This window comes from Protopterus annectens, chromosome 13.part0 (assembly GCF_019279795.1).
Source record: "Protopterus annectens isolate FY-2018-M chromosome 13.part0, PAN1.0, whole genome shotgun sequence".
NCBI lineage: Eukaryota > Metazoa > Chordata > Ceratodontiformes > Protopteridae > Protopterus > Protopterus annectens.
The window spans coordinates 426245613-426271569 of record NC_056747.1 but is presented as its reverse complement, the minus strand read 5'-3'; the positions used below and the strand labels follow the sequence as shown (position 1 = coordinate 426271569).

The window sequence follows — 25957 nt, the reverse complement described above, 5'->3', positions numbered from 1 at the left end:
TGTCAACAAGCAAGGGGGGAACGATTCTCATAACTATGCAGGCAAGCAATGATAGATCCTCTAACTCTCCAAGCAACCATCAGCTCAATTCAGGGTGAAGGTTTCTTTGTCCCTAGAACTCCTTAGCAGATAACAGGAGCAGATTTAATTATGGATCCCCTTTCCTCAGGAAATTCATTCCCAATATTTCAGAAATTGACAGTGTCATGGGAACTCCAGATGATCCTCTGTTCGCTTTCCACTAAACCATCAGCTGCCAAAGTTTTCTTCAAAAAGGTTTCATGTGCCAGCTTTTTGGGGATGCTCAATTCTTGCAATTCGGATTATCTTCACTCTTGGACAGTCTCCTCTGCCTCACCTCCCTTCAGTACTTCAATGACAGGACTGGCCAAGGATGATTTAATAGCTCCAAGGTGGCCCTCGACAGCACTGGTGTTTTGGCAGATGAGTGGTCTGGTACGATAATGCATGGCCTTTTGCCTCAATTCCCACACCTGTTGTGGGCTTTGGACAGCCATTTGCTGGAATGTCAAACTTCACTCTCTGCACCTTTGAGTGTCTGGCATCTTCTGTTTTTGAACTATAGTCTGTCTCAGCTTCCACAATGTTTGCTGTGTGATTTTTGGAACACTAAAGGCCTGTGACTTTGTTTTTTGCAAGCAGATAAATGGAAGAGATTTTATTTTGGAGATATAAAAAAGATTTTGAGAGTTCTGCAAAGATTTTGGTGTGGTTTTCTTCAATATGAGCATTGAGTTAATGGACAAGGCTGTCTTGCAGTCTATTAAGGTTTCTTATGCAGCATTACCACTATGATTGTGTCCTTCCTTTGTTTTATATCCTTTATTCAAGCAATTGTTAGAGGGGCCCTTATTATAAGAATTTCAATAAGAGCCTTTTCCATAAAGGGATCTCAGCTTTTACTTTGCTAACTCACTCTACAACCTTTTTGAGCCTGCAGCTACTTCTTGAGTTTTGATATTTATCAGAAGACTGCTTTTTAGTGCAGGCAAAGGGAAACTGCTTTGTTTTGAATTGATGTACTTGGTAGTTGAGCCTTTCTTTTGGTTTCCATAAGGATAGGGGTATCATTACAGACTAACTCTTTCCTTGCTGCCTAAGGTGGCTTTGTGTGGACCTTTAAACCAAATCTATTCAAGTGTCTACCTTTTAGCAGGTGGTTTTGTTTATTCCATACCTGGGAGGTTATTACTTTAGATGTACATGGCAGTTATGTTATTTGGACAGAAAGCAGCTTTTCAGGCTTTCTCAGCAGACATTTGTTTCTTTTTTTGGCTTGAGTTCTGCTTTCTTGGGTTTGTCTAAAACAAACTATTTCTAAGTGGATTCTAAAGGGTTTGTGCTGCTGTTATTCCTATCATGGCAAGGAGGTCTATTCTGGGATTAGCAAATATTCTACTAGGGATCTGCTAGAGGTCATTCTTTTTTGAGACTTGGGCAACAGCAATATTTTGAGTAGTAACCAAGGGAGTTTTTGCCATACTTTCTAGGCATTATCACATTCCACTTCTATAAATCCAGGGCTTATTTTCTGCCTGCTGTTTTGCAGGGCATGTTGTCAGCTTCCTGCTTCCTGTGTCAGCTCCATCCTCCTTAGAAACTCTGCTTTGGGATTCTACCCAAGCAAGTTGCTACCCTGCTTTTGACGCTGCATTTTTTTCTTTTTAGTGCTAAAGAAAACAGGGGACTGGAGGACCTGTACTGGAACTCTCCAGACTAAACAAGTCATTTCAAAGATCCAAGTTTCGGATGATCACGATTCAGTCTAGTCTCCCATTTCTGGGCAAGAACGACTTGATGTGATCTATAGACCTTCAGGACACATACTATCACATAAAGATGAACAGACGTCCCAGAAGGTACTTGTGCTTCTGGCTGGGAGCCAGTCATTATTAATTCAGAGTACTGCCCTTTGGACTCACCAAAGCCCCCAGGGTGTTTACCAAGTGTATGACAGTAGTAGCAGCTCGGTTTACCTTCATATTGTAGAAGAGCACATGTGCGAGGGCAGATGTACGAAAGTATGATTTCAAAAGTTGGAAATGTCAATACTGAATTGCCGAATTCACAATTGAGCGAATGCCAGTGTGCATTCTCTCATGTGAAATCAGCAATTCGGAGTTCACATTGCACTACAGTGGGGATCAGAACATGTACCCTTTCCCAAACTGTAGTTTGAGGTTGGAGTTATTATATTAAATTAGCAGGGGGTGTGAGGGGGTGCAGAGGGGTTTGCCCCCTGCACGATGGTGTTTGTAGACTTCCGGAAGTGTTGGTTGTTTCGAAAACATTCAAAATTCCCAGAATGTCAAATTCGTTCATCAGCACTTTCACTGTTTAAACATTCAGAAGTGCAGTTTTCGACTATCTGAGTCGGATGTTTGCCTGCTCGCATATTTTGTTTACGACCTTGTAAAGATAAACCGTAGCAGCTCACCTCAGACTGCAAGGGTTCTGGGTGTTTCCATGTCTAGACGACTGGCTCATTACCGCTCCGACCAGGCATCAACATGTATGTGCAAGAGACCATGTTCTCTAGACTTGCTCTTGTCTGGGGATTACCATAAACTACAACAGATCTCATCTGGAACCATCTCGGACTTTAGAGTCTATAGGAGACATTCTCAGTACAAAGACATCCATTGTTTCTCTTCCATTACTGAGAGTTAAGACAATAAGATTTCAAGTCAAAAAGATAGCATGCAGCACTTCAATTTCAGCCCGACTGGTCCTTCGGGCTGTGGGTTCAATAGCGGCAGCAGTAACTTTAGTATCTTTCATCAGGTTTTACATGAGAATTCTACAATGGATGTTAGCTACTCAGTGGTTGATTCTTTATCAGACAGTGTCTTACAAGATCAGAATCACTCACATCTGCAAGAGAGAGATCTGAAATGGTGGATTCTTTCAGACCAGGTTGTACAAGGTTGTCTGTTTATTCCCCCTCAGTCCAAAGCCATAGTGACCATGGACACTTCCCAGTTTGAGGGGGGGGTATTATCTAGGGAAGACGGTCGAAGGCACCTGATCCCCTAAAGAGGCCAGTTTGTATATAAATGTCCTGATAAGAGCAATGCTGTTACCACTGCAGGCATTTCAGAATGTTCTCCTTTTGGGGACAACTGCAATACAGTCTGACAACATGTCACTTGTCTGCTACAGCAACAAACATGGAGGAGCCAAATCCTACCCATTGTGTCAAGAAGCTCTCGTGTGTGGCAGTGGGTAATCTCTTCCAACAGCTTTCTTTTAGCAATGCACATTCCAGGATAGTCCAACGTTCTAGCAGACAAATTGAGCAGGTGCATTCTTCTACCTCACAAATGATGCCTCAACAAAAAGATTGAGAAAACAATTTTCAGACAATGGGGCCAGCCTTGCTGCTATCTATCTTGTCCCCCTTGAACAACAAATGCAGTAGCTACTTTGCCCTAATCCCCCCACAGGGGAAATCCCTGAGGGACACTCTACATCACGATTGGCACCTTGGTCTCTTTTATGCATATCCCCTCACTCTGTAATACCCAAATTTCTTCAGAAAGCTGCAAGGTTATCCTCCTCGCACCTTATTGGCCATGACAAATTTGGTTTCCCTTCCTTTGGCTGCACCTGATTCAACCACCTTGGTTTCTGGATCCAGTTCCGGACCTCCTGTCTCACCCAACAGGCATGAAACATCCAGACATAGTGAACCTCAGGCTGACTGCCTGATTCATCCAGTTGCATTAATAGCCAGACAATCTGTGCTCTCTTCTGTCCGTCATATTCTTTTGTCCTCCCATAGACCTTCCACCAGAAAACTGTACTTCAGCAAATGGAAGAGATTTGTTTTTTTAGCTTAAAACCGTAATATTGACCCCTTGAAATTTTTGGCCCATCTTTTTGAAGAAGGAGCTAATTCTTTTACTGTTAAAGTACAATTGGCAACAATTTTCAATTTTCACGTTGGAATAAACATTTTTACTGTAGCTTCCCAAAAGTTAAGCTAAGCTTTTTTAAAAGGCACTCTACTTTTAAGGCTACCCTTTAAAGATCCTATTCTCCCCTTGGGACCTAAACCTTGTGATGCAGTCTCTTACACAGTCTCCCTTTAAACCCTCAACTACATGCAAACTCGAGTATCTTTCATGTAAGAAAATTTTGTTAGTGACAATGACTTCAGCCAGAACATTTCTGAGATCCAAGCATTGTGTTCAAAACCCCCATACTTGATTTTCCATAAAGACAGAGTTACCTTATATACCAGCCCGTCATTTCTTCCAAAGGTGGTATCAGAATCCAGTATAAATCAATAAATTAATTTGCCAGTATTCTTTCCCAAATTCTCTAACAAAGGAGATTACGTTTGCTGGATGTACATAGACAATTGTGTTTTTACTTAGGACAAAATACATCAGAAATTCTCATCAGTTGTTTATATCATATGTGGAACCAACATAGAGTAACTTTGGTAACTGGTTTACCCAGTCTAGGTGGATACCAAACTGCATTTCCTTTGTATATAATAATTTGGGTATTACTTTAACAAACCCTGTTCAAGCCCATTCCACCAGATCTATGGCAACTTCCTCAGTTTTTTCAATCCAGAGCTGTTCATTGATGATATTTATGCAACATCTACTTTGGGTACTCTCCATACCTTTATTACTCATTACAGATTAGATCTGATCTCCAGAGGAAGGGCATCTTTTGGTTCTGTGGTGCTCAGGGATATCCTTCCTTGAGTCCACCCTGGAAATTAGGTAGCTGGGGACTCTGTCCCATCAGTTGAGGACAGAATGAAAATTGGCAACATCAGTTAAAGAAGTTACATACTTACCATAATGTTCCTTCTGTGTTGTACATTTTGATTCTTCCTCAACTTCCCTGCCACCAACCCCCATCCTGAAGGCTTCTGGAAGAATGAGTGCTTAGTGGACCCGTGTGTCCTCATGTTTTTTCATACAAGTTCCAGGTATAGTTTCTACAATAACTTCCATCTTTTACCTTTTAGTAGGGCAGGAAAGACGATATGAGGTAATTGGGGTTGGTGCAATGTGGGTAAGGGAGAAGATAGAGAGTATTTTGGTTGCCACAAGCTTTAGTAACAGCAGAGTTGGATCCAAGGGATTGGATCTGAACCCATCAGTTGAGCAAAAATGAAAATGGGCATCACAGATGGAACATTGTGGTGAGTACATAACTTCTTTTACGTTCATTTATTTGTCATTATGATGTCTCATCTTTTTATAGATTTATAGATCTTCCAAGAGCACTGAGTCTCATGACCATTGGCAGTACCTCCCATAGTCTGCACTTCCTTTTTCCAGGATGGCCATACCAGTTAATCCCAGAATACATTTATGAATGCCCATCCAGTCATGTAGTTTATTTTAAAGAAGGTTGGGAGTCGCACTGCTTACAATGTAGAAGTTTATTCCAGAGTTTGGAAAGGTGCTGGGATATAAACATGCCCCTCCAATTTGTTTTATTTATCCGTTGATAAAGATTTGTCCCCAGTTCTAGTATCAGTGGGAATACTAGACTTAACAAGAAACAGAAGGCCCTGGACATTCTGGTCACTAATGGAGTGGTAAGCAAGACCGAGATCTCCCATTAAGTCTGTAAGACACTGAATAAAAGAATAGAGTTACAAGCCTCTCTTAGCAGCCTGGGGACTTTAGGCCTGTACTCATTTTGATTGGCAACCTTTGCAATCTTTCTAATTGTTTGATATATTTAATGAGATACATCCCAAAGTGGGCAATGTACTTGAAAATTGGCCTAATCAGTGTGGCATGTAAGGGGTTGATTACTTCCTGACCTTGATTATATTCCTTTGGCAATTAGCTGGGCTAAATAAAGGATTTCATAACAGCTGTTGCCACAAGATGGTCAAAACAGAGGGCACAATTAAACCAAGCTCCTAGGTCCCTGACTGCATTTTCATATTGTAATGGTGTGGTGTGTATATGGTATGATTCATAGGTTCATAGGTGTGTACTAGGCTATTTGTCCTGGAGTCTTTAAAAGCCTAGCCCATAGGATTGCCCTGGAATTGTGCCTCCCGACCTTAGTTCCCAGTGCCTCTGTCAAGTCGACCCAATGGAGTGATCCCCTGGGTGAATTTTCTTTTTCCCTTCCACTCATCAAGATTTCTGTTAAAGAGGGCCAGTCTGGTGCTCTGTTTGACATGTATGGGAAGTCTATTCCATAGCATGAGCAGTCTCTGGGTTATGAACCTGTCCCTCCAGCATGTTCTGTTGATTCTGGTAATGAGGTTGAGGTCTCTGGAGCGTGTGGTGCGCAGGGATTGGGATTTTTTTAGATGTAGCATTTCTAACAGAGCTGGTACAGGCACGGCTTTGTAAGTCAAGCAGAGATTGCCTCTAAGTAGATGATATGAGACAGAGAATAGTTGGGAGTTTTTTTGAGTCTGTCCATCTAGGACAAGTGTTTAAGGGCTAGAATCCTCTTTGTGAGGTACTTTTGCAGCCTTTCCAGTTCTTGCAGGTGTCTAGTGAGGTACATGCCAAATGGGGCATTGTACTCGATGATTGGCCTAATGAGGGAAGAGTAGAGGGAGACAATGACTTCTCTTTTCCTGGATGCAAAACCCTTAGTAATGAGATGTGCCACATAGAAGGACTTTCTGACCACAGTGGCAATGTGGTGGTCGAAAAAGAGGTTGCTGTCGTCCTGTGTTCCCAGATCTCTTAAAACGCCTTCTGTGTTCAGTGGACTACCATCGATGTGGTAATTTATGGGAACCGGGTTTTTCCCAAAGGGGATGACGACACATTTTTTGGCATTGAGCTTAAGGCCATGGTTGTGACACCAGTCGTTGGTCTCAGTGAGGCCTTTCTGTAGGATGTCAACATCACTTGGGGAGTTAATAGCTCCCAACTTGCAATAGTCTGCGAACTTTATCAGTCAGAGTCCATTTGTGTTGGCCTGGACTTCAGAGAAGTATATACCAAAGAGGAGAGAACCCAGGACTGAACCCTGTGGAACTCCACTCATGACTGGTCGACAGTCTGACTTGGAGTTAGCTACTTTCACACTGTGGGTTCTATCTTTGAGCCAGTTTGCAACCCACCTAGTGATATAGGTGCTGATGCCTAGCATAGTGAGTTTTTCTATGATTCCTGAGTGGGGAATGGTATCAAAGGCCTTGGCCAGATTAAGGTAGGCTGTGTGAACCACCTTGCCTTTATCCACAGCTCTGGTGACGGACTCAAATGATGAGGGAGTGGGCTTATCTACTTAGCTTTAGTTTGAGCCCATTTTTAGTACATCAGTACTAGAATGGGGAAAGCTCATTCTGAATTTATTTTTTGCATTGACATTGTCTTTGCTGATACTGTGCATAAGAAATTGTACCACAAATCGCAAGGTTATTTTTGTTATATAATGTCCGATCTTTTAGATGATTTGCAGAGTTACAAGCACAGCAGTTCATATGAGATGACAATTGTGTTCATGTCTTTGTTAAAGTTTTATGGACACTGTTTTGTTAAATAGCGCACAAAGCCAGAATACTTCTACCTCATGTATTTCACTTGTTAGTCACAGAACAGGTGTCCTGCTTCACCATGAGCATACAAATTCAGCTTTTTTGTAATTGTAATTGTCACTGGTACTTTTATCCTACCTTTAGGAGCTAGTTCTGAGCAATAAGTACCTTTGCCTTTTCTTAGTGGCTTACCTCTCAGCTGCCCAGATTTTTGCAGACTGTCCAAATTCTGGCCTTATATTTTTGTCTTTTCCCCATAAAAGTTGTGGTTTTCTGGCAAATCACTAAGGGCTGAATTCACTAAATAGTGACAGACATTTGAGTTTCAGACTTCATTTCCCTCATAAAATGCATGGTAATACAAAACATTTTATTCTAACACTTGTCCTGTTGTTGGGCCTTTGTCCATCCCCAGTGTTTTCAGCTTTATCCATATTTCTTGTGCTAAGAGGTTGAGAGGTCTGGTTAGTGACATTTGTGAGAGTAGTTATTATGTAGTCAGCAGATGAAATAGTAAATGGATACTGTTGCTTAGAATGTAGTTTCTTAAGTTTGACTCCTGCCTCATCTGGAGTAACTTGTAGCTTGTCTTGATTTTTTTTATTATTTTTGTATACACCTCTAAGCATTGTATTTCTTGCATCCTGAACTTTTTCTCAGCCTTGCTTTTGGCACCACATGCAGAATGCACACCAGCCTCCTTTCTGTGTTGTGTATTTGTCATCTGACTGTTTACATTCTCTTAGACCTTTCCTATGACACTTTATAGTGCTTTTCTTTAACCTGGCATTCATTTTCACACTGCGAAGTGTTTTATCACAAAACCGAAACCTGTTGGCCTCTGGTCTTGATATAACAGTCACATTATTGACAGTATAGTCAGCCAATGGTTGCTGCAGCACCATACGGTCTTTTTACAGTTGCACCCGTGGACCTAATCTGTAAAGCTTTCTCTGGTGCTAGGCTTGGCTTGAACAGTAAAACTTTAGGCAAATAATATCAAATTAGTTTAAGATAGCTTTTTGTTTTAAATTTTTTTGTAACTGTAACACGACTTACCGATATTTATTCTGTAGTTTTATTTTACAAGTGGTAGCAAGTAGTCATATCTAGGAGGGTGGAAGTAATTTATGTTATGGGCACGTTAGAAAGTAAAAGAGTGCAGAAATGGCAAATAGTGAAAATAAAATGAAAAGATACATTGGGTCTAAATGAGGAATGGTGGAGTAACATGTAGGCACATAATAATGACTAAAAATCCCTGAAGGAATTTTCAGAGAGAGAGATACAATCAAAAAGGGAAGAGGATATAATTATATTGTACAGAGAGATGAATGAAGTCTAAGGGAGGAAGGAGTTCTATAGTTAAGTAGAGGCAGACAGAGATACACCATTAGTTAAGCAGAGACAGAGAGAAAGATTACCATATGGATGATGATGATTGGAATTTAAAGGAGCCAAGTTTGTAGGCAAACAAGAAAGTGTGTCGATTTAGGGACTACATAGTCCAGTCATGGGTAAGCTGATGTCAGGTATGGACAGATGACATGGTGCTGGCATTAAACTTAGCTAAGTATACTGATAGATGGGGATAAAGGGACATAACTGTCTAGCAGAGTATTTACTAGTGAAGTTGAGAAAGAAACAGGAGAATTGAAAATTAAGAAAAGAGGTGGTAAAACAAGGGTGCTCATTGAACTGTTGCTGCACTGAGAAGAGTGACTCCACTTGCTCATGCCTTTCAGCTGTCCCTGATTTTGCCCCATATTTTTGGCTTGTCCCTCATAAAATTTTTGATTTTTTGATAAACTACTGAGAATTATTTTTGGTCAATGCCACCAGACATTAGAGTTTCTTAGTTTTTATTGTTTTAAAAATGCCTGTTAATGCAAAACCCGTAATATTTTAAAAATGTCCCTGATTTTGTGCCTTTGTTACTCCACATAGCTCTCAATAGATCAGGCACAATAAGAGACAGTTCAAGAAATTATCTGGGACAGTTGTTGACACTTTTAAAATATTAGTACTATTAACCCGAGGCATTTACTGAATAAGAAATTGTGAATTAGTGTACATTTCTGAAATAAAAGAAGTCTGTAACTCTAATTATTGTCTTAAGTGTAGTGAACCACATTTTCTTCAAAAGTGACCAGTTATAGGAGGGATTAAGAGGGACAGACTAAAATTTGAGTCAAAGTCAAGGACATCCATGAATCCCACAATATTTCTGACTTGTCTAGATTCCTAGAGCAAAGAAGTTTAGCGGTATGTGTATAAACTCTGTCAGAGAAATCGTGCAACAGATTCCAGTGATCTGGTTTTGGCATGTTATATTTTGAGGGAGGAGCCAGATCTGAGAAGGCATTTTCATTTTAGTTGCAAGTCTTGAGGATACTGTTTGTAATTGTTACAGTACAGGAACTGTAGGCTGGTACTGGTTGATCATGCATGGACGTGCAGTAAATTTGGAGGTTCTGAGTATCTCGTTTACTAAAGTTAATCATCATGGTTCCTTATAGTGTACAGTGCTGGATCTTACAGGGTGGGTTAATTTGTGGAGAACTGTGCACTTCTCTTGTGGGTGGATGGGATGATACCATTTTAAATATAGGGTTACCGTCTCTCCCTTCATTGCTAGGGACAGTCATCTTTGGGCAGTTGTGTCCTGCAAAAAAAATAAATTAATTAAAAAATAAATAAATAAATAAATAATGACAAATGTTCTGAGATTTTAGGACAAAAACTTTTCCCAAGTTTTTTTTTTTATTTTAAATAGTTGCATAAAACAGTTATTTTGTATCTGAAACATGTAAATGCTATAAGAAATAGAATAAGCAACTCAAATGCTACAAGAATAAACTTTTGTATTTTGGCAAAAAAGTGAAGTTCTCTCCTTTGCACTGTCTGTGGGTATGCTCCCAAAAGCATACTCTCCAAACTAAAAACCTCATCAACAGCAGCCAACCTACTCCTCAGCTATTTCTTGAAACTCACAGTAGATGCTATTGCTGTCCCAATCTCCACTCTCATAAACAGATCATATGTGCCCAAACTCTGGAAAATATCCTATGTTACACCCATACATAAAGGCGGGACCTCCACTGAACTTAATAACTATTTATTATTATTTATTTATTATTTATTTATTTGCAGTTGTTTAACCAGGATAGTCCATTGGGCCCAAGGAACCCATTTTCAATGGAGTCCTGGGGAGAAAAGCTCCACATACAGATTATACAAAGATTAAGTTCCACACATAGATTACTTGATGATTACAGAGTAAACATTATACAATTTCAGGTTATAATCATGTCAAATATATTTGAATCAAAAGTAATACATGCAATAGTATTTAATGTAAGATTTTTTTAATGTAAATTTTTTTTTTTTTTTTTTTTTTTTTTATAGGTAGTTAGATGCAGTAGGCTGATAGGTAGTGGTCCTACAGACCCATTGCTTTACTCTCCCCCCTGGCCAAAATCCTAGAAAAATGCATCCATTCCCAGATGCTAAAATATCTCCTAGACAGCAACATCCTGTCACCTACTCAGCATGGTTTCAGACCTGCCCATAGTACCACTACAGCCCTCCCCTGCTTCACAGACACAGTAAACCGTCTCAAAAATGAAGGCCTGCAGGTGTCAACTCTTTTTTTTGGATATGTCCAAAGCATTTGACACAGTCTCGCACCAATTCCTGCTAAACAAACTAAACCAATATCACCTATCAAATTCCACTCTTACATGGTTCCAAAGTTACTTAACTGACATTTACCAAGCTGTGAAATGGGAAAATTGTCTCTCTCCTAAGCTGCCCATAACTATAGGAGTCCCCCAGGGTTCTATCTTAGGACCACTACCATTCACAATCTTCACAAATGACCTCCATACCTCCACATAGCATGCATCTATCATTCAGCATGCAGATGACACTACCTTAATCTGTGCTGCACAAAACATTCCCACCCTCCTGCATACAACTCAACTAGCATCCTCTGACGTTGAAAACTACCTTAGCAAAGCCCGACTTATCCTCAATCCAAAGAAAACTCAGCTTATGATTATAACCAGTTCTAACAAAAACACTGATAACAGTCAATTCATTATCTACTCCACAAATGCTACTCCAATCGCTCCAGTGGCACAGGCTAAGCAATTTGGAATAACCATAGACTCCTACCTAAAATTTGATAGTCATCTCAACTTAACTATTAAAAATGTACATGCCAAACTGGGATCACTCTACCATGTCAAACCATTTCTTACCAACAACACAAGATCAGCCATTGCTCACTCCTAACTTCTATCCACCCTACTCTATGCATCTCCCATTCTGACTAATCTCAACAAAACTGAACTAAGCAAAATGGAAGCCTGCTATAACAGAATTGCCCGCTTTGCTGCAAATTGCTCATATAGAACTCATCACTGTACTGCTTTGGGACAACTCCACTGGCTTGAACTGCCCAATCTCCTAACCTACAATCAACTCTGCCTCTGTCACTCGATCTTTTACCTCCTCAGTAAGTGTCTTGCCTTCAAAAACCTAGTGCAACATCACTCAGCCAAAAGGCCTCTTGGATCATCAAGCAAACTACTACTAGAAGTCACCAACAGCTACAATGGCTTTGGAGATGCACTATATAGTAGTTCAGTGGCTAGAAAATGGAACTCTGTCCCCACTAACATTCAAAACACATCATCCAAAGCCTCCTTTAAAGACCTCATCAGGCAACATCTTAAGGAAAGTTGGCAGTGCATGATTGCTTCCCAGGCTAGTGAAAGTGGATAAGGTACACATACTATACCTAGAGTACTTTATAATAGTTTTCAGTCTTACTCACAAACACTGGCTAATCTACAATATATGTACTGTATCTGTGTACTGTGTATGTATTCTACCTATGTTCCAAATTTCAGCTGTACACCACAAATCTATTAATTACCTTTATTTTTAATATGTTTTTGTTTGTTCTCTCCACTGTAACTGTTGATGTGCTGCATACCACTGTAAAAACATGTCTTTTGTAATTTGTGTGTATACTTATCATGTCTAAGTAACTAAATGTATCTGTAATTTTTCTATGTGAAGCTTTTTTTCCCGGGCCTCTGCTGAAAAAGGGCCTTTTCGGCTCAGACACCCCCGGTTAACAAATGTAAAATAAAATAAATATTTTGTCCTGCAAAATCCCACATTTCTGCAAGAAATGCCCCACTTTGGGCATTTGAAAAGGTGGCAACCCTATTTAAATAAAACAGAACAAAACCAAAGTCTGAGAATACTGAGAATACAACTTCTAGTCAAACTATAATTGATCTATTAGGCACAGCCTTTCATTCAGTAGTGTATTCTCAGTAGATGGTCACTTTTTGTGGCTATGGGTTTGCATTGTTTTTGCAGCTTCCTAGCAATGGACATTGAGTGTTTTTGCGGGCAGCCTGTTAGTAGCTATAAGAGTTAGGTGGTGGGTACCAACTACAGGGATTTGTGGATAGTACTGTCTTTGATCTTGGCTGGATTTCCTGATGGATCAACGCTTCCAGAGCATCATTTGGGACACAGTTTACAGCAGCTATTTACAGTAACTGTAGAAACAAAATTGGGAGGGGGAAATTGGCAATGAAAAGGAGTCCTCCTACTCCTTGCTTTAACTGTGTGGATAGACTAGGGAGTGACTTATCTTGCTTCATTCTCTTTGGTGTGCATACTGTGGAAAACATTATATTTTGCCCATCTAACTACAGTGACAGATTAGTGAGAGCACGAGACAGTTTAATTCATGTAAAGTACAGGAAATATTGCCCTTTAATTGCACATACATTAGTGGGCCTGTTTTATTACTGGTTGTACTACACAGCTGACAGCAAGCCGTTTTTCTGGTAAAGTCTTTTTCCATTAGCTTTTGAGATAACACATCCCATATTCATAGTTCTGTGTAGTTAGTTTGAACTGAGGCAGTGCATAGCAGTGATGCTCCTTTAAGCTTTTGTGAGCTTAGTGTGTACTCCACTTCACTGGGCTGCCTGCCCAATGTACAGCTGCAGCACTGTTAGCAACAATGTAAGCACTAAGCAAAACTGAGCAGGAAGGAAAAAAAATGAAGACTAAGACATGTAAACTCAATGTGTGTGTGTGTGTGTGTGTGTGTGGTTGTGCTCATTTGATGCCAAAATTATCCCCAGTGACTTTGCCAGTCCCCCTCCCCCAGTAGGATCAAATATCAGCCTGGAGTTAACCTCCCCCTCTCAGTCTGTTTTCATTCGGAATTGTCTTTCAAAATTGCTTAGTCATGTGATCACCACAAAGGGCATGTCCCCCCCTCATTTACACATGCACACGCACACAGATCCTTGCTGTAACTTAGAGGGCCTCTGCACTTAACAGTGCATCTCTCATTGAAGCATTCAGTCATCTGTGTGAACAGTTTTGTCAAAATTTGCTACTTCATTTTATTTCCATTGGCGTTGAGATGAGACTTTGGTGAGTTGGAGTCTGTACAGCAACCTGAGCTGATGGCTACTTTTCTTACAGTTATCCAAAAGCTTCGTCTGGGGTAGTTGGGCCCCTTTGTAGGGTTTTGTTTGATGGGATACTATTGGCAGCACCCCTCCCCCTCTCCTCTTAAACAAAGGTAAGTCTGGAAAATATTTTCTGTGCTAGCAAAGCTGTATGGAAGTAGTTTTATTTGACTTTGGATTAGCTGTTGAAGAAACCTTGGAAAAAATATTAAATTAAATCACTGTTCGTTCAAAGTGATGCTTTACTTGACATTTTTTATTTTTGTCTACACTAACATAATAAAATGTATTTTGAGTATGTGAAAACAGCAAATTTCTGCTTTTTGTAATCATCAGTTTTATATAATTTCTGTTTGAAAGGTGAATGCTTGGTATGATGGTTTTGCGGTTAAAGTTTAAATTCTCCAGAAGCTGGCAACTTTATTGATTAGTTACTGGATTCATGTTTTTGTTCTTCCAGACCAGTCAAGGCTGGTTATCAGTTTCTTCCTAGTTCTTTCTTTGTAACTAATTTTGGTTCCATCGTGCCTTCTTTGTCATTAGTTCTGTACAGTAATGTGGCTGAAATCAGAGCAGTTCAGTTACCCATCAAACAAAAATAAATGCGCATTGCTTTCAGGTTATATATTTGTAACAAATCTCTGCAGACCGTGGTCCTGATTTAATCTGTTTTTGACATATGCCCTAAATGTAGACCACCTGTAGCATTAACTATTTTGCAAATAATTGTATTTAGTTACGTTTTGATTACTGGGTTGTCCAGCAGAGCGAAGCACATTTTCACTGCAGGTCCATGAAATCTTAATGCAACTTTTTAGAACTTGTAAAACTAATCACGCCGGAAGTGCTGCGCATCTATTTAGTTTGTTAGATGTTGGTAACAAGATGAGGCCCCACAAACATACAGGTGCTAATCTCAAAGTCAGTTTAGTAGATTCTGGTTGCTGAGATTTGTTAACTTTCATAGTGTTCGAACAGAGATGTTTGGTATCAAACCAAAGATTTGCAGGATTAAAAATTTGTAGTTATTTACATAAGCCATTCAGGTATATATTGAAGTTTGATTAGTGGCCCTTTGCTACTGTTATTTATAAAAGCCTGGATTAAAAGTTCATGCACATTACCGTGCATTTTTTTTCCCATAGGTAAATTGTTTAGTAAGCCCGCTTTGTTGGATGTGGTAATTATCAAAACTTGAAATATAAACACTGAGATGTACAGTAAGTAGCAAGGAGCAGACAGTGCCTACCCCTATCCAAATATTATTTATCCACAGCAACACGGCTGACATGTGCACACAGTTACTACACTAATTAAAGAACCTGCCATTACAAGTAAATATTAAATGTATGTTTGGGTGTTGGTTAAAATGAAAACATTGTGTAAATACATGGGGGGGGGGATACTATCCAATGTAACTCCCTGCTGTTCTTCTGTAGTTTTGAGATCAACTGTCACACTTAAATATTAACACGTTTTGAAACATTCGATTGTCATATCTTCTACCATGGTATGTACTGTCTACTGTGTCGTGATGCATTTTCCCTCCTTTCAGTATTTTTTCTACCCCAGCCTTGACCTTTCTGACTGATGACTTCAGGGTAGGGTTGATGTAGGTATGCATCCATAGACTTTAGTGGATGCAGCTCTATGCATGTGCGGGATGCGTCCAGAGTCTAGTCTATGGATCTACCACAACAGCATCTCTATGCTGATGTTGTAAGAGACTTTGTAGATTTGTTTGGGTCATGGTTTAAGAAAAAGTTTATAAAGGTTTTTTTATTAAAGAATGACACACACAGAAGTGAAAGCAGGCAAATGCAATGTAGCATATAACTCATCATATGTCACAAAACATATGCAAAGTGTTTCACAACACATATGTATATACAGGTGTAAATTACAGTGAACATATAGATCGTTACTCTACCCCCCCCCCCCCATTCCTGTAAAATTTCAGGACTTATTACATTTAAAAGTTAAATATATAAACAAGTGTAAATTAAAATAAAAACAACAGCAGTTTGGGGTGGGGCAACAGACACTCTTAAAATCATTACCACTTTTTCGAACATTATATTGTATTTATGGCAGCCTGGGTGTGCTTGCAAACAATGGCTGCAAAATTGTCTAACAAAAGAGGGAGAAGGGCATGGTGGTGGCAGTCCCCCTAACAAGGATCTGCACACGGTTATATATACTCCTTTTTAATAACATCATATTTTTTTAAGGTAGCTTGCATGTATACAAGCTTATTGAGGAGTAGGGCACATGGTTGTTAATCACACAACACCAACTAATTAATTTCTTATTTTAACTGTCAAGAAATCTCTTGTCCAAAGTGATTGTGTATACGTAAACACAAAGCATAAAAAGTGTAATGCAGCATGTACTTGCACTGCTTCTTCTACTGTATATTTATTTTTGATGTTATTCTTTGTAACCTGTCTGTAAATACCTGTATTATTTTACTGTAAAATGTATTCCTTCTGGATCAGTCCACTACCCCCCCCCCAGTTAACATTTAGACAGAAATACATAAATCAATATATTTGTAATTATTGACAAGCTCCCAGTATGTCAGTCTTGTGTTTAACAACCTAATATGACCAATGTTTTCTGGGAGGAGGGTTTACAATTTTCACATGCAGCCCTAGTGTTACCCTAGATACTGATTTATGTTTTTGGTTATCTGTGTTACTAATTGTTTATAGAGGTTTCTGATCTCAAGATGGCTTGGGTAGAGTGCTGTGTTGATGGATATCTTTGTGTGAACTACTGTCAGAGCTTCATGATGCGCAAACACTCACTGCAGAGTAAATGTGTGTTGACAGCAATTGTTTACAACTCTGAAGTTCCAAAGTGATCACGGTCTGTCGCAAGTATTGTTGCAGAGGTCTGCTGCATGTGTCTCATGGATCAGTTTTGTTTCACTTTTTTTAAATGAAATAATTTTTTATTCAGTAGTTAGGAGAGCTCAAATTCCTCAGTTCCCCCTGGGAAAACTTTCTCCAAGGTGCTGGAAAGGTAACTTCATCTGATAATTCAGCCACTGATTTTCTCCTTGCACAGATATTGAAGGAGACATAGGATTCACAAATACACTCTACATATATTTTGTGGACACGGATGAGGAATGTGATTTTGTGCCCTGGAATATCTTGAGAGGGGTGTTATAACATTAAGGAGTACCTGTCCCAGGATATCTGCTATGTGTCATTTGGTCCCTGTGTTTACAAAGCAAGAGTTGTGTCCTCATTTTCAGCATTGTCAGATACACTTGCCCTCTCTTGCTTCCTGTTTGTGATTCTAAGGCGTATCTCTGAGGTTTAGAGATTAACAGTTTAGGGGATAAGTGGGTTATATCTTCATTGTTTGCAGACAGTGTTATCCTGTTACTCTCAAGTAACTGTGATATCCATTATACACTGTAGATGTTTGCTCCTGAGTAGGTAGTGGTTGAGATGAAAATCAGTAATTCTGATGTACGAGTTGTGGCTCTCTCCTGGTAAAGTGAGGATTATTCCTTGCAGTTGCAAAGAAGGCAGCTGTCCAAAGTGAATTAGTTTTAAGTATCTTGAAGTCTTTGTGATTGAGGATACTGAGTCTCCAGGGCTAGGCTTGTAAGGGCCCTATGGCAGTTAACCTAGTAACTTCCTATGATTCTATGAACCTATAAAGATCCCTACTCTTTTTAATAGGTGCCATAGGATCATTTGCATCCACCTGAGCTACTGCCAACTCAAGCTGATGGGGCCTCGATTTTCATCTTATCTAAATGATGGCACAGTCAGGAATGCAGCACCTACCTTATGCTGCATTGCAGTGTCAGCAAACAATCTGCTTGGTGTGGGAATAGAACCTTTATCTTCTCTATCAAGGATGAGTGTCTGACCTGTTGCACCACTAACAGAACTAATATTGGTGCAGTCCTTAATGTTGTGCAAATACTTCTGAAAGTAAATATTCTTCACACTGTGCTGCTACTGCTGGATATGAGTGTGTCAGTAGTTGACTTAGTTCTGCTTAATACCTTGATACTCTTGGGAACAGGAGTTGTACTGGGCTAGGCTTGTAAGGGCTCTAGGGCCGTTAATGTAGTAACTTCCTATGATCCAGAGACTGACCTATCTGACATGTGCATCTGAGGCAAACATTGTAAGCATTATATTAAACTGTGTGGTGAAATGAGATCTGACTTATTGTGCAGTCTGTATTCCAGTTCTAATCTATGGTCATTAGCCTTGAGTAGTGATTGTAAGGATGAGATCTTGGATATAAACAGTACAAATGAGGTTCCTTTCCATGGTTGCTAGGCTACTCCTTCAGGACAGAGTGAAGAGTTTGGTCATCTGAAAGGATTATGGAATAGAGCAACTGATTCTTCAGGTTGGGAGGAGTCAGTTGAGGTAGTTTGGGCAGCTGTGGGGGATCCCTTGTGCACTGCCAATGGAAAGTGTACCAGGCATGTGGTCTACTGGGAAGCAAACCTGGTGCAGAGCCAGGACATGCTAGAGAGAGATTTTTTGTCTTTATGTGCCTAGGAATGCTTGGGATCCTGTTGATGAGATTAAGGATGTTGCTTAGGATAGGACAGTCTGGTCTGCTGTGCTCAGACTAATACTACTACAGTCCTCATCAGGGCAGGTTATTTAGAAAATGATGGATGAATGGATAGTATATTTGATGACCTGATAGCCTGCCTACTGCCCCCCCCCCCAAGCGAGATAGAATGTTTAAAGTTCCTCAGACTTTTTAAGTTTTTTTTACTGTCTCTCAAACCTACCCAGCAGCTATAGCTTTAGTTAATTCCTATCTTTCTCTTTCTAATAAGGATGAGAAGGTTATTGGTAGGTACAGAAATAGTGTATACCTCTACAACTTTGATTTTTCAGACTTTTGAATTGTCAGACTCGCATGTTAGTGTTTATGCTAATTGTAAAGGTATGAGGAAGTGTTTAGTCTGCAGTTTCTTCTTGTGAGGAAACATCTGCTTTAAATTTAGTTCCTTCTATTGTAGTAGTCACTTATCTGTTTACAGTGTGTGTGACTCCGCTGATAATTCTTCCAGGACTATGGCATCTGGTACTATTTTGGTGATTTTTGCCTGGCTACATTCTCAGAATCTCTTAAAAGGATGTGAATAATGAGATTTTATGTTCTTTGGATAGAAATTCACTTGCTGGTTTCTTTGCTGCAGAAGTGATCAAAAAGTGTGACAAAAGGGGTGAGTTAAGTCAGGGAATCTCTAAGGTGTTTCGGACCTTTTTCTAATATTCAGAGGATTTCTCTAACCCCTTATCCAACTTCGTTATAATAAGGGTGTTCCAAAAAGAATTCAGGAACTCCCAAAACCAACGATAGTCCAACTAGTCAGTTTGACTATTAGGGACTTTATTCCCTCCACCCCACCCTGGCAGTCCCTTTTCCCTTCTTAAATGTGTGAATCTCCATTTTTTTCTCTTTGGCAATGGGTAGTTTCAAACAAACTGGTTCTGAAGATCATTCTTCAAGGTTGTACATGGCAGTGAGAGGATATTTCTCCTTGCCAATAGGTTATTCCTCATCTACCAGACCAATTTGTCTTATTTCCACATTGTCTTCATTACATGCTGCTTCAGGGAGTGGTAGAACCAGTTCCTCCTTCCCAAGTTGGGAAGGGTTTTTTGTTCAAGGATGTTTTTAGTGCCAGAGAATGAAAATGCTTGGAGACCAGTTCTGGATCTTTCTTCTTAGACCTGTTTGTGATAGTGCATAAATTCAAAATGATGCCACTTCACAATCTGTCACCTGTAACTCATTGTAGTGGTATTGTAGAAGACCTTGGGGCAATGGTGGGCAGTCTGTAATTAAAGCCTGGGGAGAAGTACATTGATGTGTATGGCACGTCGGGCTTCAACAGTAAGAAGGTGATAAATCCTTTAAGAACACTATAGATCTGGGTTTCAAAATACCTATGAAAGGTATTGATCAAAAAGGAAACCATAAGCATCTCTGCTTGGTGTCAATGGAGAGTGAGACTAGTTCTTAGGTTCATACTAGGCTATCTGCCCTAGGGCATTTATAAGCCTAGCCAGAGTATGTTTGGCTTTCGCCACCCATTTTAAATTAATTTTGCTATGCCCTTTTTCGAGGTTAGTATACTGTGCCTCTGTCTAACAGTGACACAGAAGTGATACCCGGGGTAAACCTACGATCTCATGGCCAGTAATGTCAGGATTCTGAACCTGCTTCAGTTTTGGTGTGTTCCGAATAGCATTGCAGGACTTTTATAAAGGATAACTATAAGGTTACATTAAGTTACATCCTGATGGATATATCAAACTGCAGTTGGCAGCAGTTCTGTATCCTTTAAAGTGTACAACATTTTCAGTGTAGAGGAGACAGTTGGTAATTTGGGAGTTCTCAGTGAAGGTCATGTAGGAATAGTGAAAAAAGGAAGGGTCCCAGAGCAGGGCCCTGTTAGACGAGACAGAGATGTGGGAGTTATCTGCCCCAATGGGAGTGAAACTATGATTGTAAAAATTATTTTTGACCCAGTGCATGACATCATTGGAAAACCCTGTTTCACTAAGTTTTTGAAGTGTAAGGGAATTATTAATAGTGCCAATTTTTGTTTTGTTTTTTTATGATTGTTTTCAGAGGAGGCAAAGGGAGAAAACTTGCAGCAATACATACCTCTCAATTGCCCAGATTTTCACAGAATGTCCAGAATTTTGCCTCATATTTTTAGTCCTTTCCTTCTAAAATTAATGGTTTTCTGGCAAATCATTGTGGATTGAAGTCACTAAATGATGACAGACATTTGAGTTTCAGGCATTATAGCCATCAGAAAATACCCATAGATGCAAAACCTGTTATTCTAGCAACTTTCTGAGTTTTTAAAAGCAATGTATAAAATCTGGCAATATTTTTGGACCTTTGTCCCCTTGTTCTTTTTGGCTTTGTCCAGTTTTCTTGAGCTGAGAGGTTGACAGGTATGCAGCAGTACTAAAACTAAAAAAAGGCCGTAATCTTAGTATTAGTGAACAAAGGTCGTACTACTTGACAGTTGATGTTACAATATTATAATTATTTACTGAAAAAAAACTTTTCTGTGTAGTAGTAGGAAATGGAACAAAGAAATTAGTATAATAACAACTGGTTTGTAGAAAGTTAATGATTTTTTAAATTTGTTTAGATAACAAGCACACATGTTAAAGAACATGTAATGTTTTGAAATAGAGTGCACACAGTCTGTACCGCTAATATACTACATGAAAGCAGAGTAGCAGGTGGAAAATAAAGTTTGAGGGAGGGAAGGTGGTGGCGGTAAAGGAGAAAGAGAATATGATGGATACTAAGAAAGTGAAAGATTAATAGTAAACAGTTTGGCAGTAAAAAGAAGAAATGGATAGGAGTATCACCTTTGCAGACTAGCCGTATTAGCAGAGACAGAGAAAGGGTTAGGTGATGCTTTGTGCAGTTCTAGACTTAGTTTTGCATGGAGTAATGAACCAACTGATTTTTAAACCAAAATATCCATATATGTTCTAATCTCCCCAGCAATTTGGCTCATACTGTACTATTACATTCAAATTATCATTATGACCTAATGCTCTAAGTTACCTTACTCCTATAGACATAGAACAAACTGAAATTATCCTACCTAACAACAAACTCCACAGTTTCTGAATACTATTACCCTTGCTAATACTTGACCTGTGATATATTTGTTTTGATGTTAACAAATACCTTTTACAAATAATCTTCTGGTGTATTTCTGCTGCATGTTTATTAGTTAAGCATTAACCCACGCCTGGGTGTGGGTAATGCTGGATTTACCCACGGTTGGTGTGGGTTGGTCACGAGGACGAAGCCCGAGTGGCCAAACAAAGACAACCATGGGTAAATCCAGCATTACCCACACCCAGAAGTGGGTTATTGCTATTATACAATGACGTCATTTAAGAAAAAAAATACTTACTTTTCTTACATAATGGCATTGTATAATGCTTCCTTGCTGCCCTTCCGCAGCTGTCCAGTATTCTGCGGCAGTTCTGATGTACTGCGCATGTGTATGGTTACGCAGTACATCAGAACTGTGTGTGTGGAAGCAATGGAGAAAGGAACATCTCCGTTGCTTTTAAAAACTTGTCTCACTGTGTTAAGTGTTCAACATAGCGAGGAAGCTTTAAAAAAAAGCAACGGAGATTTTCTTTTCTCCTTTGCTTTTTTTAAAAGCTGTTTCACTATGTTAAGACAGCTTTAAAAAAAGCAACGGAGAAAGGAAAATCTCTGTTGCTTTTTTTAAAGCATTCTCGCTATGTTGAACTCTTAACACAGTGAGACAAGTTTTTAAAAGCAATGGAGATCTTCCTTTCTCCGTTGCTTCCACACACACAGTTCTGATGTACTGCGTAACCATACATACGCTCCCTACTATTACTAGGGAATGGGTCCTTAATGCTCTCTCTAAGACCAGTGGGCCCAGACAATATCCTGGAATGCCTTCTAAATAGCATGAAACATGACCCATCAGGGGCTCTGAAATTACTGTTTATCTGTAGCCTCCAAACAGGTTTCATGCCTCATGAGTGGAGAAAGGCAGCAGTCATCCCTCTGCACATAGGTGGGCCATTTACAAATCTTGGAAACTACAGACCCATAAGTCTCGCTAGTCTTATATGTAAAGCCATGGAAAGAGTCATCATGGAGATGATCAACAGAGAAATAGTAAACCTCCAGACACTGGATCCAACCCAGTTTGATTTCATCAAGGGTAGATTATGCCTACTCAACCTGGTTGACTTCTTTGAAAAGATCACCAAAGCAGTGGATGAGGGCAGAATCATTCACACTGCCTACCTTGACCTGGCCAAGGGATTTGACACAATACCCCACTTGGGCATTGTTGACAAACTCAAGACGTTAAATACAAACCCGTATGTCACCCGGAGGATAGCCAAATGGCTCACAGACAGGATCCGGGAAGTTAGAATTGGGGAGTCCACGTCTATAAAGAGTCAAGTCACAAGTGGAGTCCCTCAGGGATCAGTCCTTGGACTGCACCTTTTTGGCATTTACTTCTCAGAAGTCAAGACCAATTTCACTGCTCTCTGGCTGATTAAATTTGCAGATGATTGCAAATTAGGGGCAGTCATTGAATTATACACTGACACAAGTGTTCGTCAGGAGGGGCTGATACAAACAACTGGTGTCAGAGCCATGGACTAAAACTAAATGCCAAGAAATGCATAATAGTATCCTTTGGGAAGTCATCCATTCCTGATAACAATCATATTGACGACACATCACTTAGAGTTGACCCAGTAGTCAGGGACTTAGGGACACACACAGATAGTAATCTAGCCTTTGAGCATCACATGTCTACAGTGGTGAGGAATTAATTCTATGTTGCGCAACTTATAAACAAAGGTATGGCATCTAAGTCCAAGAAAGTCATTGTTCCACTGTATTTGGCATTCATCAGACCTAGCATTGAGTACAGTGCCCCCTTTGGTATGTACCTAACCAGGCATGTACCGAAAAGCATACAGGGCATAAGTTAAATGTCCTATGCAGAAGGCCCTATTCATGTATTCTGTCTTCTACAGGCTTTTGAGGGGAAATCTATGCCTGGCAATACAGGGCATTGTTAGAACCCACTCTGATGGACCTCCTGCATATCCACAAAAAAACAGCACCAGAATTACCCGTTCTAAAGACGTAAACCTTGCCTGTGATATAAATAGGGCCTGCTGTTGAGATAGGTATGTATCCCAGAGACTACCCCGTCTGTGGAACAGGCTCCTCATTCATGCGAAGCAGAGTTCCTCCCTAACCCAATTCAAGTGCAGCTTAGACAATTGGATGAGAAACCAGAAATTCAGCCCTCGTTTGGTGCCTATGTCTCTAATGAACACAGGTAACCTGTAAATGGTTCATCTCCTAGCCCCATGCTTGCACTTATCAAGGGTATCAAAACGTAAGAGATTTGGGATGCATGACTAGGCTTAAAATTGCCCTTGTGGTTGTTAGCCTAGTAAACACCTATGAACATCAAATGTTCCTCTGCTGAGAATGCTGTGCTTTACCTTGTCTTGCTTGGATATGATTGTGTGAAATAATTTTTCTGCAGGTGGAAGTAACTGTTTAGAAAGCAATTGGATGTATAACTATTTTGTGTAATTCTCTCAGTTGCTACTTAATTTACTGCTGTGTTCTTTGTTTGGGTAACTACTTCCCTTGAACTTTTTCTAACACTCATCATTTTAGATGCTGTACCTTCTAAGCCAGAACTATAATTAGCACCAATCTGATGCTTTGCAGTATGTTCACTGTATTTTGCTCATAATAAATCCATAGGTAATAACTCATTTCTCTGATCTTATGATACTTGGTATCTGGAAACTTGACAGTAGTGTAATTCATCTGTATAAGTCTGTGCAAGTCTTTTGAAATTGCATTATTTTGACATCTGCTTAATATCCTTTCCTTAGACTTGCATTTAACCTAGTACCTCTGTTTAGATCTGTGCAGATGCAGCTGTTTTGAAATTGTTTGAATTGTAACTGGGGCTGTAGATACTGAGAATGTGCCATATCTTTGTTTATGCATTGGATCCCATCTCCATGGGATCCACTGGACATCCAAGCTTGATATTCAAGTTTAATAGATGCGGCCAGTCAATCTGTCGGTAAATTATGACATTCCCGCTTAACAAATGCAGTCGCACATTAATAGCTGGTGAACAGGCTCGAGGCCTGTTGGTTGTCAAGGAACTTGATGCCCCAGTTCCCTTGATGGAATTTTTGGCTATTTAGGTAGTCCTACAGTTTTTCCACACAGGGGTTGGGAGGGTGGCCTAATGGTTAAGGTGCTTGCCTTAAAAAAAAAAAAAAAACACAAGGTGCAGGGTTTGAGTCTCACAAGGGATAATTGGGCTAGGCTTAAAATGGCTTGCAAGGGCAGTTAGCCTAGTACTAACCTATAAACCTATGAACCTATGACACATCGACTTAGAGTTAGATGAGATTAGAGCTGGACATAACCTTATCCCAATGAAAACAAAAAATAAGTAGTTTTTTTCAAGACCGTCAGCTCCCTGCATCCCCCAGCCAACACACCTTGAACCTACTCCACTACTGCACAAATTGAAGAAGGGAGAAGTCTTTGAAAAGAAAGGAATCACTGCCAGCACCACTTAGAGCTGCACCATCAGTGATTTTCTTTGAAAAATACTGATCAGGTAGTTGAACTTCCATCAAATTAAATTCAACCAGATGACATTTCATTCAGTTTAAGCTCAGCAAGGGTTGGGTGGGGTGGTCCCTTAGTTCCTTCTCATAATATAAATTTATGGGTTATACTTAATTGGGAGGGAAAGTTTATTTAGTAGTTGTGTGTGCTGTTGAGATGTGAAGTTGCTATGTTTTACAGATGTTTCATGGTATGGTTATTTTTGTTTACTGTGGCTGAGTATCCTCTTGTGTTCAGTTCACAGGGTTATTCTGAGCAAATGATTTCAAAGAGTAAAAGTCCTTTAATGCTCTATGTGTGAAGCAGAAGTCTCCTTTTTTAGAAGGTGATAAGATGCACATGAGAGATTTGATGAAGTCCTAATGCCCACTGATTCTGTTTGTGAGAAATTGTACTTTTCCATTTTGCACTGGGTGCTCTGTCAGTCTAACTGTTGAAGAACTATTACTTTCTCTATAGATATGCTTATGTGGGAACTAAAACATTCTTCATTCTTTCTTTTTTGAGTAGGTATTTCTTGTCATCTGTGCTTGTTTGTGAGCATTAATTCAAGTTAGTGCATTTGTGTAGTACTGCTGGCCTTCCAGTAAAATGTGGTTGCATGACACTTCTGTCCCCTTCAGAAATACTTGAGATATAAGGCAGTGGTCAATCTTTATCTTTAGGAATGAATGCATGTCTG

At 39.7% G+C, this 25957-nt stretch overlaps 1 protein-coding gene across 32 annotated transcripts in view; it reads left to right on the top strand.

Annotated features, from left to right (window-relative positions):
* LOC122787386 (receptor-type tyrosine-protein phosphatase S-like) overlaps positions 1-25957 on the top strand; it is a 3272784-nt gene that overhangs the window by 797903 nt on the left and 2448924 nt on the right. For 2 of the 32 annotated variants that reach the window (XM_044054054.1, XM_044054055.1), the window contains exon 1: positions 13879-14147. The exons of the other annotated variants lie outside the window; for them this stretch is intronic. The gene's annotated coding sequence lies outside the window, so the exon portion shown is untranslated. Of the gene's footprint in view, positions 1-13878; positions 14148-25957 lie in introns of those variants that run through there. 32 annotated transcript variants of the gene reach the window in all.